The sequence below is a fragment of the Mustela nivalis genome, assembly GCF_964662115.1.
Source record: "Mustela nivalis genome assembly, chromosome: X".
NCBI classification, from domain to species: domain Eukaryota; kingdom Metazoa; phylum Chordata; class Mammalia; order Carnivora; family Mustelidae; genus Mustela; species Mustela nivalis.
In genome coordinates this window covers 93,921,473-93,937,720 of record NC_139040.1, presented here as the reverse complement: position 1 = coordinate 93,937,720, position 16,248 = coordinate 93,921,473, and the positions used below count along the sequence as shown (strand labels likewise).

Below are 16,248 nucleotides of genomic sequence, written 5' to 3'. Positions count from 1 at the left end.
GAGTTATGACACTTACCTGGACTGGGTTGATCTCCCTCTACTATTGTACTCGGGATTTTGGTGCTCACACTTGGAAAAATCCAATGAACATCCCCATCCCCCCCCCCCAGAATGTCATCTTAGACTGGTTTCTAAGATTGGTTTCTGTCTAGAATTGTATCATGATTGATTAAATGTTTGAGTTATACCATACTTTATATTTGTATATATTGCCTTTTTTAAAAAAGATTTTATATATTTATTTGACAGACAAAGATCACAAGTAGGCGGAGAGGCAGGCAGAGAGAGAGGAGGAAGCAGAGTCCCTGCTGAGCAGAGAGCCCCATGCAGGACTCGATCCCAGGACCCTGGGATCATGACCTGAGCTGAAGGCAGAGGCTTTAACCCACTGAGCCACCCAGGTGCCCCTCCTCACAGCAATCTTAAGGTGAAGATAATTAGCTACATTTTATTTCAGATGAGGAGATCGAGAGTTAGCAAGGGAGAGAGTATAAATCACTTGCTTAATGTTACCAATGAGAGTAGCGAAATTAAGGATAGACTTTCTAATTCCAAGGCCAGTTCTTTTCCTATAACCCCAAAACCATCTCTTGGCTTCAGTTTAGTGTCCACTTTTAAATGTACAAGTATCCTTAGGAGAGCCTACACACCTAACTTTCATAAGCCAGTCACACCTTAGTATAAATTAGGAATCACCTTGGTGTTCTAATTAACAAGAAGTTTAGAAACAAAAAAAAATCTCAGGGTGGAATTTTAAAGGCCATTTCTGTTGATGCGGGACCCTCAAAGAATGATAATGATAATGTCTTTTTTTTTTTAAGTAATCTCTGTACCCAACATTGGGCTCAAGAGTTATGAGCCCATGGACTGAGCCAGCTAGGTGCCACAAGGAATGGGGGTGTTCTTAATGGGCCAAGGAGAGAGTCATGTGAAGCTTGGAGGTCCAAGTATAACACTGTTCTGAGGCTTCTGGAGGCTTTAGGGAGATAGGACAGCAAGGAGCGGGGTGGGGACACTCATAGTTGGGAGAGGAAGAGAAGAGGGAAAGGAAACAATTGTGTATCAAATATGTTTGCCTGCTTGGCAGTTTTTCTGTGCCTCAGCTCATGGCTGCTGGAATATTTTGTGGTGTGTCATAGTTTTAAATACTGAGTGACCAGTGCTGTGGGCTGTGAGCAGAGCTCTACCAGGCAATGGGGCTTCTTTATCTTTCTCTCCCGATGTCCGTCCTACATTTCTCCATACTTCGTTTGTTCCAGTGGCTCCAGAGCTTTCTGCCACTTACAGAGACAGCCTGCCCCGGCTACACAGCTATGTACCACTCAGAGGTGGACTGAGTTCTCAGACACACACACACACACACACACACACACACACTCACACACGCATAAGCGCTAAGTACACCAATGGCCCCAAATGGAATTATAAGGCATATTCTCTGGAATTTCCTCTGACATTACCAGGCCCACTCTAGTCTAGAACATTAAACAATCCATTTCAGCTGTGCATTCCTCCCAAGACGAAGCACATGTCTATAAAAGACCTATGCTGTCGAGTGGGTTGAGGGCAACCTCAGAATGTGCAGAAACCAGTGAAGCCCTCTGAGCGTGGTAAAACCACCCCATCCAGGTTCCACAGATGTTAGTTTTAGTAAAACCGTATTAGGATGCCTCTTCCTAGGGAACAGCAGTGGAAGATTGCTGTCGTCGTGTTTATTTTTATGGATGTTAGTCCCTGAGCCCTCGTCTCCTTCCAGCCTGTCCTTCTCCCAGCCATGTCCCCTCTGTCCCTGTGTTCTCCCTCCCCACCCCGCCAGTGCCTCCCTGCCAGCCAGACTCCTCTCCTCTTCCCACCCCTCCATTGTCCTCTCTTGGCTTCTTCCACAGAAAGGGCTATTAGTCTAATAAAAGCTTTCAGGGATGAAGGCGATGAATATTCCTGGGATCAGCACCGCAGTGCTGGAGGGACACAGAAGAGCTGGGTCCAGTCCCAGCTCTCTCCCCAGCTCAGGGTTCCTTGTCTGTCAAACAAGGAAGTTCTCTATTCATAGACACTCCGGTATACTATAAATAACAGAGAAATGGGTCTGGGGGTTGAAGGTACAGTTGTCCTGAAAATCATCTTTGTATAAATCCTGAAAGTAGAAGAGCACAGTTTTTTAAATTATAAAACTATGTGCTCGTTGAAACACAATGAAAGCAACACACAGGGGCGCCTGAGTGGCTCAGTGGGTTAAAGCCTCTGCCTTCGGCTCAGGTCATGATCCCAGGGTCCTGGGATAGAGCCCCACATCGGGCTCTCTGCTCGCCAGGGAGCCTGCTTCCTCCTCTCTCTGCCTGCCTCTCTGCCTACTTGTGATCTCTGTCTGTCAAATAAATAAATAAAATAAAATAAAATAAAAAGCAACACACACACACACACACACCCTAAAATGAGAAAAGTCAGAATTAGCTAAAACCAAGAATTAGCTAAAAGTCAGAATTAGCTAAAACCCCAGAATGACATTATTCTTGGGAAGCTGATCAAATAAATATTCTTCCTAAAGGCACAATGCCCAGAGCGGGCTTGAGCATCCCAGAGTAACAGGTAAAAGCTGTTATCATCCCAATATTGAACACTTTCTATGCAATAAAAATAATCAGAAACAAAGTTAATATTTCTGTGTCATCTTTCTCCTGGGTTTAATCAACCCTAGAACAAACTCAAGACCTGAAATGAGAACATCAGTGCATTAGTCCTGACTCAACATTTTACTGGCGGTGTGAGTCAGAGTCAGACTGATTGCTCTCCATTTGCTTCCTCCTTTCCCAACACAGCACAAACGCCCTCCTGCATCCACTCCCTTCCCTCTCGCCTTTGCCCTACTTGTGACCCTGTGGGCTGACTTCTGCGGACCTCATCACCCTTGGCCCCTGGCTTTCAGTCGGGTTTGGTTAGTGGGAGACAGCAGCAGGAGACAGGACCATAGGAGGAGAGAAAGGTGTATTTATTTTTCTTTTTGTTTCCCCCTCCTTCCCTCCTTCCCTCCTTCCCTCCCATTAGGATGTGATTTTGGCAGCCACTGCGTTCCCACACCGACAGCAGTGCACCCTCCTCCCCTTGCCCTTGCTCGCCCAGGGAAGGTGAGTCCCTAGCAGCTCCCCGCCATGCCCTGTCGGCTCCCTCTATCCTGCCCATATCGGTGTAAACAGCCTCTTCTCCATGCTTCTCGCTTCCCCTGTTGAGTGCACCATCTGTTTCCTGCCAGGACCTGCCTGATACAGAGTCTAGCTGGTAAACAGAACCCTCTTGAGTGTTCCACACAGAGCACTTTAATGCAGGGAGCTGGTTACTCAGGTAAAAGAATTGCTAAGGAGCAAAATGAGGCACTTGGCAACTGGGACAGGAGCAAAGACGGGAAAACACACACACGCACACACACACACACACACACACACACAATGGGGGCGGGACCGGGGGAAGCATGAAGCAGGCACTGAGGAACCGAAGTCAGCCAGCCAGAACAGGCACCAGAGGGGTCTTTCCAGCAAGGGCAAAGACAGGGAGAATAATGCAAAAACAAATAGGTCCAGAACCAGTGCTGGGCTGTGCCGCCTTGGACCAGTGGCTAAGCCACTCTGAGCTTTCTTGTGTTCTTGGGTGCGATGGGAGATGGTTTGTGATTTACCTGCCTCACGGGGATGCTCTGAAGCAAACCTTAATGATAGAGGATGTCGGAGGGTTTGGTGGGAAACGCAATCATCTGTTTGTGATGCCCGGGTCCACTGGCTACCAAATGAAGGGGTCTGCAGGGGGATCCTGCTCCTGTCCTCAGCACGCAGAAAACAGTCTGCCCCTCAGCGGTCCCCACACCAGGCAGTGTTTAGGGAGGGATAGCAGAGAGCCAGATGGAAAACAGACACGTCTCTGCACAGGATTAGCTCTCCCGTCCCCTGGGCTCTTCGTGAAGCCAGAAGCCAAGTGTTTGTTCCGCACCTGCTTTCTGAGGACTGTAGAGATTGCCTTTAGTACCTGCCTAATCTTTCTTCCTTCAGCCATTCGCTTCCCCTTTGGTCTTCTCCCCAGGCAATTCCTTTCTTCCTTTCTCCTTTGTTTTAATATCCATCTTCCGCGAGGGATCTGAGGCCAGCCTTTTCAATCCCCTGGGGCTGCATCCCCTCAGCGCTGGTTCTGGAATCTGCCTGCCTTTGGGACCAGCTGGGGGGCCTTTGGAAATCCCAATGCCTTGGCCTAACCCTAGGCCAATATCAGAATCTCCCGGGGTGGGGGGAGGGGGCGTCGAGGGGGTGGGACCTAGATAGTGTGATTTTTTTCAAGATCCCCCACTTGAGGCAAATGTGGAGGCAAAGTGGAGAACCAGTGTTTGAAGAGGAGCATGTAATAAAGCCTCGCTCCCTGCTCTTCCTGCTGAAGGAAAGTCAGCGGGAGAGCCTGTTGCAAGACTAAGAATCATAAGAAGGAGTTTGGAAGGTGCTGCATAGTTAGGTTCTTCCCCGGGGCAGGAGGCAACCCCAGACTACTTGTACTTCAGGAACACCTCCACCGAGAGCACCCTTGTCATGGCCAAAGCTGTGTTCTCACGACTGACCAAGTCTCGCAATGGGGCAAGAAGGGAGCCAACTCTTTCTAGACCACAGAAGCTTTGAGTCACAGGGGTTCACTGGCCTGTTGACATTAACTAAGAAAAAAAAAAAAAAAACCACAACAAAAAAAACGAGAAGAGGGCAGGGTGCCCGGCCAGGCTCCATCCCAGTCGGAGTGATGTGCTTGATCCGGTGTTGTAAGTTCAAGCCCCACGCTGGGTGTGGAGATTACTAAAAAATATAATCTTGACAAAAATCAAATAACATGAGAAGAGGGGGGAAATGAGAGCCTGAGAGGTTAAGTGACTTTTATGAGGTGCTACAGTGGAAGCTCACACTTCTGCTGAAATCCAAGCCCCTTCGGAGCCATTTCTGAAAGCTTTTTAAAAATGATGGTTTTTGTACCGGGAGCCGGATAAATAACACGAGACAGTGCTAATGATTAGGAAATATTTATGTCTTTTGTGCATGAGGCCTTCACATGCCAATTTGTTTACTCGGCAAATAAAGTGGAGCCTGTGATGTCACTACACACGGCTGCAAAGTTTAAACATTCATCTATGCAAACAAGGGAAAGAAAACATCTCTCTTTGTGAGAAACAAGTAGGATTAGGTTCATTTGAATAAGGCTCCCTGTGAAAGTGTAGCAGGTTGAGTTGGGTCATTTCTCAGCCCTTGGGGAAGAGAGAGAGAAAACTTTCACTGGGTTGAAAATGATGATGGAAATCGTCTCATCAAAATTACCTTCAATATATATACGTTTTACTTTGTAAATGTTTTTTTTACAAGTAACCTGAAGTGATACCATGAAGATATCTTACAGCTTCCAAGATTTAGGAAGGCTTCAGTTTGAGAACAAGGCTAATTCCTTTTCTTTGTGCGACAGAAGCGAGCAGATGAAGGCGTGAAGGTCTTGGAAATGGAGGCTCTAACCTCCAGTTCTGAGACTTGGTCTCTCCTGTACACAGCGCCCTTTCACCCCAATAAGACCCGTGGCTCCTGGGGACCTGGGGAGGGCACTTGGGTACAGCCAAGGGAGGGCCTGTGACGCAAAATGTAAGGACGCATCATTCTCAGGGGCGGAGCGGGCACTTGGGCCATTCAGAGAGAGAGAGAGAAAGAGAGAGAGAAATGACAAGTTTTGCTTTCCCAGAGTGAAACTGATAGCTGGGAAGGGTGGCTTTAAAGGCCAGGAAATGACGCCCGCGGTACACAGGCAGCTTCATGAAGAAAGCCCTTGGTGCCCCAAAAAGGTGCAGAAAGGGAAAGGAACAGGAGAGCCTCACAACCAAAAGCTCACAGAAGGTTGCCATTGAGGGCTAGAGGGTGGGCTTTCTCTAACTGGAGCGAGTGTAGGAACCCCCTGGAGGGCTTAGGGCCGCCCCCCCCCTCCAGAGGGTCTGATGCATGAAGTCTGGACAGAATCCAATAATTTGTATTTCTTTTTTTTTTTTTTCAAGATTTTATTTGTTTATTTGACAGACAGAGAACACAAGAGAAGCAGGCTCCCCGCTGAGCAGAGAGCCCTATACGTGGCTCGATCCCAGGACCCTGAGATCATGACCTGAGCCTAAGGCAGAGGCTTAGCAGGTACCCTAAGAATGTGCATTTCTAACAAGCTGCCGAGTGACACTGCTGGCCTAGGGAGCCCACTAGAGCCATGTCTCTCAAACTAGGGTTCCTGTCTCAGAATCCAAGGATGTCTTGAAAGGTACGCAGGATTGTTTTCAATTGGCTACGGTGAGGTGATGGGCAGGAAGGTATCTGTCTTTGAAAGAAGAGTTGACTACTGGGGGGGACGTGTCACACCATGGTGAGTCACACAGGAAGTGCCGGGGTGGATCCGGAGGCTGAAGGAAGGAGAGATGGTGAGCCTGAAAGCCTTTATTGTGGCTTTCACAGGAAGGAAGGGACCAGGCCAGGGAAGTGTTAGAATTAGCTACTTTGAATAATTTTAGTGGGTTTTGGGCTGTGGGGCGGTTCCCAGCGGGATGGTATGTAGCCCTGGGGTGATTTAGGGTGGGGGGTGGGGGGGATATTGGCCTGGTGAGTAAATTTGCTAAAGGAGGTGGGTGGTGCACAGGCCTAGGGATGGGTTGATTTGCATATGAAAGGTGTGTTAGCGGGCAAGCTGTTTACTATCTCCAGGAATTCAGAGATCCCTGGGAGGGTCCCTCTCTCCAGGATTAGCAAAGCCTTCAGATGTCAAAACACCTTAAAATGCCGAAAATAAAAAACCCGATTCCGACCAAGAGGAATTTTTTTGTTTTGTATTTATTGTAATAGTAATCTTCATTTTGTTGGTGCTGGTTGTAAAACCAAATCCTTTCCTGGTGATAATCCCCGATTTAAGGATAGTTTCATAAAACAAGAGTTTAGTTTATAAAGTCATAGTCTCGACAGCTAAGGACAAGGACACTTGAAAACCCAAAACCATAGTCTTACGGTCCAAGAGAACTTTCTTTGTAACCATTAGAAGGGCTCTATACTTAATTCAACTTTGAGAGATACACTGTGTTGACCCTCCCATTAATCTGCCCCAACACCCTTCTTCAGTTGAACAGTAAGCATTACCTTTTCTTTTATTGTTTTTAAAAAGTGAGCCTCTCACCAACAATATAGAGTTGACCCTTGCCTTGAACAAGGTGGGGGTTAGCAGCACTCACCCCCCTGTGCAGTCAAAATCCACACTTAACTTTGACTCTCCGAAAACTTAACTACTAATAGCCTACTGTTGACAGGAAGCCTGACCAGTAACATAAACAGTCGCTTAACACATATTTTGTATATATCATATACTGTATTCTTAGAAAAAGTAATCTACAGTAAAGACACTTACCAAGAAAATCGCAAGGGGGCACCTGGCTGGCTCAGTCGGTAGAGCAAGTCATTCTTTTCCTTCCTTCCTTCCTTCCTTCCTTCCTTCCTTCCTTCCTTCCTTCCTTCCTTCCTTTCTTTATCTCTCTCTCTTTCTAAGATTTTATTTATTTGACAGAGAGAGAGCAAGAGAGGAAACACAAGCAGGGGGAGTGGGATAGGGAGAAGCAGGCTTACCAACGAGCAGGAGCCCGACTGGGGGCTCCATCCCAGGACCCCGGGATCATGACCTGAGCAGAAGGCAGATGCCCAACGACGGAGCCACCCAGGTGCCCAAGCAAGTGATTCTTGGTGTTCGGATTGTATGTTCGAGCCCCACCATGGGAGTTGAGATTACTTAAAAAATAAAATATTTTAAAAAAGGGGGAAAATCGTAAGGAAAATACATTTAGAGTGTTGTACTGTATTTCTATATATATATAATATCTAGATACATAGGTATCTATATCTATATCTATAAAAATCTGTATGTAGGTGGACCCACACAGTTCAAACCCCTCTTGCTGAGGGTCAGCTGTATATGGAATCAGCAATATAAAAAAGGTCATTCCTTTCTCTTTATCTACTCACGAAACTTTCTATAAACCCGTTAAGACTCAGGGCGTGCGCACGTGCATGCTTATACATAGGGTTTCACTAAAATACTTTGAAATTATTTTCAGGAGAGCTTATGTAGGTCACTCCACTGATTCAAGACTCAAGTAATGTCATCTTTGCGGTGGAGGGGAGCGGTGGAGGTGTCCTTTCCTGCGTCTCTGTGGCAAGACACAGAGCGGGACAAAAGTCCTCTTTTCTCAGAGGAGTATCCCGTGTAGTCTGAGGTTAAAAGCAGCATCATTTTCATCAGTCTGATGCGCATTGTCACTGCTCAGTGAGCAGGTGACTCTTTATAAAGTGGCATCCTTTGAAGAGTTTTCTGGAAAATCACAGTTCTTCCAAACTTCATTCGGGTCATTGGAGCTGAGGTTTCAGTGATACTTGAAATTTTTTCGGGGGTGAAGAGTATAGAATCCCCCCAACAGGACATACTAAAGTGTGGAAATTACTTCTGGCTGGGGTGGAGTTTCCATAAGGGGCTGAAAAAGCCCTAAGTGTGCGCTTAGCTCCCTGTAAGGGAAGCCATGCGCTCCCCAGCAAAGGAGGGCGGCAAGCAATGAGACATTTCATGGCCCACAAGCAGTCCATTACAAATCTGGATAACTGGGGCACAGAGTTTATTTTTTCTTATTTTATTTATTTTGTTGTGCTGAAACTCTATGGCCCGTTGAGGAACATCCACCCCTCCCCCCCTCCCCCACCTCAGCAGTCTTTTTTCCAGATTTTCTCACGTTTCTGCTCTCCCTCTCAAACCCTTTATTTCCCTGACCCCCTGCCCTTTTATCCAGTGGATAAATATTTCATGGTCTTGCCTACATACTTACTAATATTAATAACTTACACACATAGGGAACAAAGAAGCATGACATCCAGTCTCTGACCTAAAAGGATATATGTAAATTAGACTCTTCTATTACTAGGCATAGACTCACTTTTTTTTAATACCCATGAAGCATGCCTTTCAGAAGATTGTAATTATTGGTAAATGCATCCGTCGGCAGCTTGCCTGGGGCAACCCCGCAAGGTAGAAAATCTGGAAGCGCTGCCTCCCACAGAAAGTGGAGAAAGGAGGTAGGGGGGTGGTGGTCACGGGAGCCCTAGGGTTCCGGTCCCAGAAGGAGGTTTGGGGACCCGGAGCAAAAGCACATAGAATCATTCAGAAACGAAGGAAATATTTTCCTTTGCTCCTGGCTGAAAGTGGGATCGAAAAACCAGAAAAAATTTGCAGAGATGGCAGTCAGATATTACATTAGTAGTACAGGGATACAAGAGAAGACAGGAACTTAAATGTATTGAAACAGACAATGTACTAGGCATTCGCAAGGTGCTTTGCATACATACCTCCTTTCGCCCTTTTAACAATCCTCTGGGTGTGCTATTGCTATCGCCATTTCCTGTTTGAAGAAATAGTCCAAGGCCATCGAGTCAGAAAATGGTTGAGCCGGGATTTGCATCAAGGTCTTTCCGGGCACGAAGACTGTGCGCTCTCGGTCACATCTTCCTGATGACCCAGTCTGAGATTGATGGGAATGTGCTGTAGGTATTTATGTCTGCCTTTCCAGGCAGGGACAGAATCTACATCAGCTTGCATATAATCTTTCAGAAAAGTTTTGCGTGCGCACGAATGTTTTATTGTCATTATTATTGTTACGATTCTGAAGGAAGATATCTATAGAATTTCAAATCACGCATGACTCTTCTTGACATACGCTGTCACGATGATTTCTTTTATGAAAATACTGAATGCAAGTGCTGGAGATCAGATTTTTCTACACATGCACTGGAGAATAATGCCTAAGCCCAAAAAAGAAAAACGGTGACCTTATTAATCCAGTTCCTTCCCCATAAAATTCCCACAAGCTGTCAGCATCCCACAGGATTCCACCCACATAACAAATCCTAGTGCAATACTTTGAACAAAGACATTTATCTCATCTCATGTGGCTGTTGAAGCCAACTTCAGGATAGAGAGCTTTCTTTTCCAGCTCTGTAATTAGATGTAAAGCTGTACGTCTTCGAGGGCACCTGAGGAGAAACTAGAATTTAGGGCTGCAGGACCACACACCGGTAATGTGTGAGTTTCACTCAGCAGGCAAAGCCATCTTTGTAGATCAGATGTCGTAATTTACAAAAAATGTCACTCATGTACTGCCACCTACTTAAATGTTTGGCAGTTACCTGGGAAGAATACCAACACTTCCCTCCCTGCCCAGAAGTAATCTTAGCCCTTCTTGCTGGACACCTGCCAGTTGCAATGGTCACTGAAGACAAAATCCATTTGCCATCCCCGATCTAAGAACATCCTTTCTGGAAGAGAAAAAAACAACACGCACGTGAAGAGGATTCAAAGGTATGTTGCTACTGTCTTTTAGAGCTGTGCCCGAGTCCCATCCTTCCTCTAGGACCTCACCCACTCCCAACAATTGACACTTACCATAGTCTGCTTGGGGATTTGTTTCTTATACCCATAGGCTTGATTTGTAAACCCCTCACCAGTGGGGACCGCCACTCATCCTATCCCTCGATTATGCTGTCACAAAGTACTGTGCTTTACTTCTGGAAAGTGCTCAGAAGGGGCGCCTGGGTGGCTCAGTCTGTTGGACGTCTGCCTTCCGCTCAGGTTGTGATCTCAGGGTCCTGCAATCTCGTCTCATGTCGTGCTCTCTGCTAAGTGGGGAGTCTGCTTCTCCCTCTCTCTCTGTGCTCTGTCTCTCTCTCAAATAAACAAACAAATACATAAAATATTAAAAAAAAAAAAAAAAGAAAGTGCTCAGACGAGTTAGTGACGATGGGAGGATCCTAGGCGGAAGTAGGACTGATGGAAATGCTAACATGGCACCACCAATTGCCCAGCATCGACTCAGTCCACCATTACCGGGGAGCAGCTTAGCCTCCGCTCCCCCTGCTCTTGGGTCAGCAGCATCGCTTTGCAGGTGAAAGGACAGTGTTTTTACAGGATTTATAGTTTTTTTTTTTTAAAGATTTTATTTATTTATTTGTCAGAGAGAGAGTGAGCGAGAGCGAGCATAGGCAGACAGAGGGGAAGGCAGAGTCAGAGGGAGAAGCAGGCTCCCCGCGGAGCAAAGAGCCCGATGTGGGACTCAATCCCAGGACGCTGGGATCATGACCTGAGCCGAAGGCAGCTGCTTAACCAACTGAGCCACCCAGGCGTCCCGGATTTATAGTTTTGATTGAAAACAAACCACAGTCTTACCCAGAGGAAGAGACAGAGACAGGCCCAGGACCTCTCTATTAGTTGCCTTGAATTAGAGACTAAGAAGGTTGCCTGCCAATGGGGGCACCTGGGTGGCTCAGTGGGTTAAAGCCTCTGCCTTCGGCTCAGGTCATGATCCCAGGGTCCTGGGATCCAGCCCCACATCGGGCTTTCTGCTCAGCGGGGAGCCTGCTTCCTCCTCTCTCTCTCTGCCTGCCTCTGCCTACTTGTGATCTCTCTCTGTCAAATAAATAAATAAAATCTTTAAAGAAAAAAAAAAAAAGAAGGTTGCCAATGTATGACAACACCTCTCCCAAGACAGCCGGGGTCACCCGGCTCCTTCATGGAGCTCTGAGGTGGAAAGAGATTTGTGAATCTGCTTCTTGCTGACTTGCTCTAAGTGTTCCTCTCTCCTATCAGGGGCAGCCAGAAACCTGAATTAGAGATCTTAGCTGTTGGACCCTCTGTCCAGGGTGGGGTGGGCTCTCCTCTCTTTCTTTCCATGAGGCCTCTTTATGATCCTCTGTCGTTGTGGCTCTCTGCCCTGATACAGGCACCTCTCCTAGTCCTACAGAGAGTTTTCCTTTGGGTACTTCCTCAGGTCTTAGCTGTGCTTAGCAGTTTTAGGTAAGAGCTCTTTCTGCCAAGTATCTTGGGCAATAAAAAGAGGCACATTTATCATATATACACTATATATATCACATATCATATATATATATATATATATATATATATATATATATATCTGTGCAGATCTATTCAAATAACATTTTATTGTGTACTCTCTATAAACAGCAATTTTTACTCATGCAATATCCCCATAGCAGGTGGACGGTCATTTTCCAAGTTCCATAAGGGACAAGAAGGACCTCCAATGAGGAAGTACAAATAAGTGGTTCTGGAAATTCTTGTCCATCTTACATAACATGTTTATTTTTTTTACTGGAACAAAATTTTAAGTATAGATAAAGTACAGAGAATAATATAACAAGTAATCGAGTATGCAGAACACATTACTGAATTTTGTCATTTGTTTCAGATTTTTTCTAAGTACAAGAACAAAATTGCAGAGAGAATTGAAGACTTCTTTGTGTTCTTCCTCCAGTGTCATTTACATTTCTCCTTTCACTATTCTGAATTTGCTATCTTAGTATCTTGTGACTTCATCATATATATATATATATATATATATATATATATATATATATATGCATATATATATTATTGTAGGTTTCATGCATATTCATACATGTCTTTACATACATGGTATCATACCATTCACAGAATTGTACAATTTGCTTTTTTATTTCAACATATCTCAGTATAGTTTGGGAGGAGGTTCCATTCCTTTATAACAACCATATACTTTTTTTTTTTAAAGATTTTATCTATTTATTTGAGAGACAGAATGAGAGGAGAGAGCATGAGAGGGGAGAGTTTCAAGGGAGAAGCAGACCCCCCACTGAGCAGGGAGCCCCATGTGGGACTAGATCCTGGGTCTCTAGGATCATGACCTGAGCCAAAGGCAGTTGTTTAACCAACTGAGCCACCTGGGTGCCCCAACAACCATATACTTTATCATATGAATATATCTCATTTTGATAGATGTTAAGTTGTCACTAGTTTTTGCCATAACAGCAATCCTGCAAAACACAACACACGTCTCCTTGAATGCAAGTGAAAGTTTCTCTGGGATCCAAAATCTTCAAGTGGAATTGCTAGGTAGGTGTGTGTATTTTCAACTTCTCTTGTCATGCCAAATGGCATTTGCTCTAATTTATACTTTCATTAGTGTGTTTGAGTGTTCCTAGTTTGCCAGAGAGCCAACAAAACTTGATATTTACTGGCTTTATTTTTATTGATCTGACCGTGTGAAATACAATCTAATTTTTATTTTTATTTGCATTCTCCTGATTGATTACTTGAGAGGTTGAACGTTTTTAATACGTTTATTGGCCAATTGTGGGTCCTCGTCCACAAACTGCCTGTTCATAGCATTTACCTACTGTTTTCTGATTTACCTATTTATAATTGATGAAGAGACGATCTTTATATATTCTGGATACCAATCATTTGATAGTTACACATACTTTGAATATATTCTCCAAGACATTGTTCAACTTCTAATGTTATTTGTGATGTGATTTTCTATACAGAAGTTTTCGATCTTAATGTAATGTGATTTATCAATATTTCCCTTTGTGATCTGTGCTCTTTATAATCTCTACTGAGGACATAAAGATATTCTCCTACATTTTTTCATGGTAGATTCAAAGTTTTGATTTCCACTTTTGGGTACGTTCATTTAAAATTTACTTTTTGCCAATGGTATGGGGTAAAAATCTATTTTCCACATACGGATAATCAAATGTTTTGATAGTACCCATTGAATAGTTTAGAAATTCCCCCAAAGATTTGTAAGACAGTACTAATTCTCGTATATATGGTCTGTTTGAGGGCTCTCTATTCTATTCCAATGCTCTATTTATCTATTCTTATGCTAACACTGCTTTTAATCACTACAGCTTTATAAGAGTCATTCTGCTGCCATAACAAGTGTCCTCTCCCTGTATTTTTTTTTCAGAAATGTCTTGAATTTTCATTAGAGTTTTACTCCCTAATATAAAACTTAGAATCAGTTTATGAAATTACATAAACCATTCTGGTAGGATTTTATTTGAAATTGTGTTAAGTTAGAGACTAGCTTGGTAAAAACTGACAATCTTGGGGCACCTGGGTGGCTCAGTCGTTAAGCGTCTGCCTTCGGCTCAGGCTATGATTGATCCCAGGGTCTTGGGATCGAGTCCAGCGTTGGGCTCCCTGCTGGGCTGGAAGCTGTTTCTCCCTCTCCCACTCCTATTCTTTGTGTTCCCTCTCTTGCCGTCTTTCTCTCTGTCAAATAAATAAATAAAGTCTTAAAAAAATGACAATCTTAAAATATTGAATCTTCCCATACTTGAACAGATATACTGCTCCATTAATCTAAGTATTTGTTTTTCAACATCTTGCAATAAAATTTGATATATTTCCACTTAAAAGTTTGCAAGGGTTGTGCAAATGTTTGCATTTGTTATGCTTATTTCTAATTAGTATAGTTTTTGTCATTGTAAATGATATTTTTTCTATTGTATTAACTAATTTTTTATTACTGACACATAAGAATTTCATTTTTAAAAAAGATTTTATTTATTTATTTGACAGACAGAGATCGCAAGTAGGCAGAGAAGCAGGCAGAGAGAAAGAGAGGAGGAAGCAGGCTCCCTGCTGAGCAGAGAGCCCGATGCGGGGCTCGATCCCAGGACCCTGAGATCATGACCTGCACCGAAGGCAGAGGCTTTAACCCACTGAACCACCCAAGAGCCCCTTCATTGTTATTTTTATGTTGATCTCATAACTAGCAATTTGTATCCCTCTTGCTCTGTGCTTTCTCCCTCAAATAAATACATGAAATCTTTTTTAAAAAAGTCTTTTTTTTTCTGACCCCTTGAGTTATCCTTTTCTTATTTCTGAGTTTAGCAACATATTTTTTTTTAATTTAAAATATTTTATTTATTTATTTGACAGAGATCACAAGTAGGCAGAGACGCAGGCAGAGAGAGAGAGAGGAGGAAGCAGGCTCCCTGCTGAGCAGAGAGCCTGATGCAGGGCTTGATCCCAGAAGCCTGGGATCATGACCTGAGCTGAAGGCAGAGGCTTAACCCACCGAGACACCCAGGTACCCCCATATTTATCTTTTTTTGATATTTTATCCACTGTTTCTATGTGCTCATTGTGGCTGAAAGTATGCTTCCTCTAGCTTCTTGGTCCATCTCCTTAACTGGAAGTGTTTTCCTTTCCTTCTAACTATGTGACTTTAGATATGCTTCTTATGGTCCCCAAAAGTCCACATGAATAACAAAGGAAAGAAATAACACCTATAAGAGATGGAGTTACTCCAAGTAAGAAGCTGGAGGTTTTCAACTCTGAGAATTTACTGTGTTGCATATGATAAAGTGCCCAGGCCCATTCTTCTCAATTAAGGACTAACTGCTTGTCCATTTCTCTATCCTCAAGCTATACTTTTGGTTTCCCCTATTCCATACTCTTTAAGTGTTGGTGCAGATTTGACCTAGACTGTTGTCTTACTGTTTTCCGTATTGCTCTGAAGTTTCTTTAACAGCTTTATTGGGGTATAATCTCTATATGTACAATCCACCTGATGTATGTGTTTTATGCTAAATTCACCCAGGGGTGCAAACATCATGATAATCCAATCTTAGAACAATTCCATCATCCCCAAAAGTTGTCTAGTGCACATTTTCCGTCCATCATCACACAGGAAACAATCATCTGCTTTCTGTCTCTATAATGGTAACTTTTCTAGAAATCGCATATCTATACAATCATAATGTACATTCTCTTTTGTCCGGCTTCTATTCTTTAGCAAATGTTTTTGAGGTGCACCCACATTCTTGCATTTATCAATAATTCTTTTACTTTATTCCCTTTTATTGCTGAGTAGTATACTGCTGTGCAGATATACCATATTTTGTCTATCCATTCACCAGCAGATGGGTATTTGAATTACTTCTGGTTTTGAGGTATTGTGAAAAATGCACTGTGAACATTCACATACATGTCTTCATGTGGACATGCATTTTCATTTCTCTCGAGTAGATACCTGGGAATGGAATTGCCGGCTTAAATGGAAATTGTATGTATAACTTTTTAAGAAGGTATCAAGCTGTTTTTCAAAGTGGTTGTATCATATTAAGGTCTCATCAATAATGTATGAGAGTATGAGTTTCTCCACACCCTCTCAACACTTTATATTGTCAATATATATATTTTTAAAGATTTAAAAATTTATTTTAGGGGGAAGGAGCATAGGGAGAGAGAGCCTTAAGCAAACTCTGTTCTGAGTTCAGAGCCGGATGCAAGGCTCAGTCTCACGTCCTGAGACCAGGACCTGAGCCAAAACCATGAGTCAGATGCTTA

The 16,248-nt window shown here is 43.8% G+C and overlaps 1 long non-coding RNA gene across 1 annotated transcript; it reads right to left on the bottom strand.

Annotated features, from left to right (window-relative positions):
- Positions 1-9,683: 9,683 nt before the first annotated feature.
- Positions 9,684-10,513, bottom strand: LOC309855690. The gene is made up of 3 exons (XR_014306935.1): positions 10,492-10,513; positions 10,236-10,364; positions 9,684-9,851 (listed from the first exon to the last, which is right to left on the bottom strand). It is a non-coding gene; the product is annotated as an uncharacterized lncRNA (long non-coding RNA).
- Between the last annotated feature and the right edge of the window lie 5,735 nt (positions 10,514-16,248).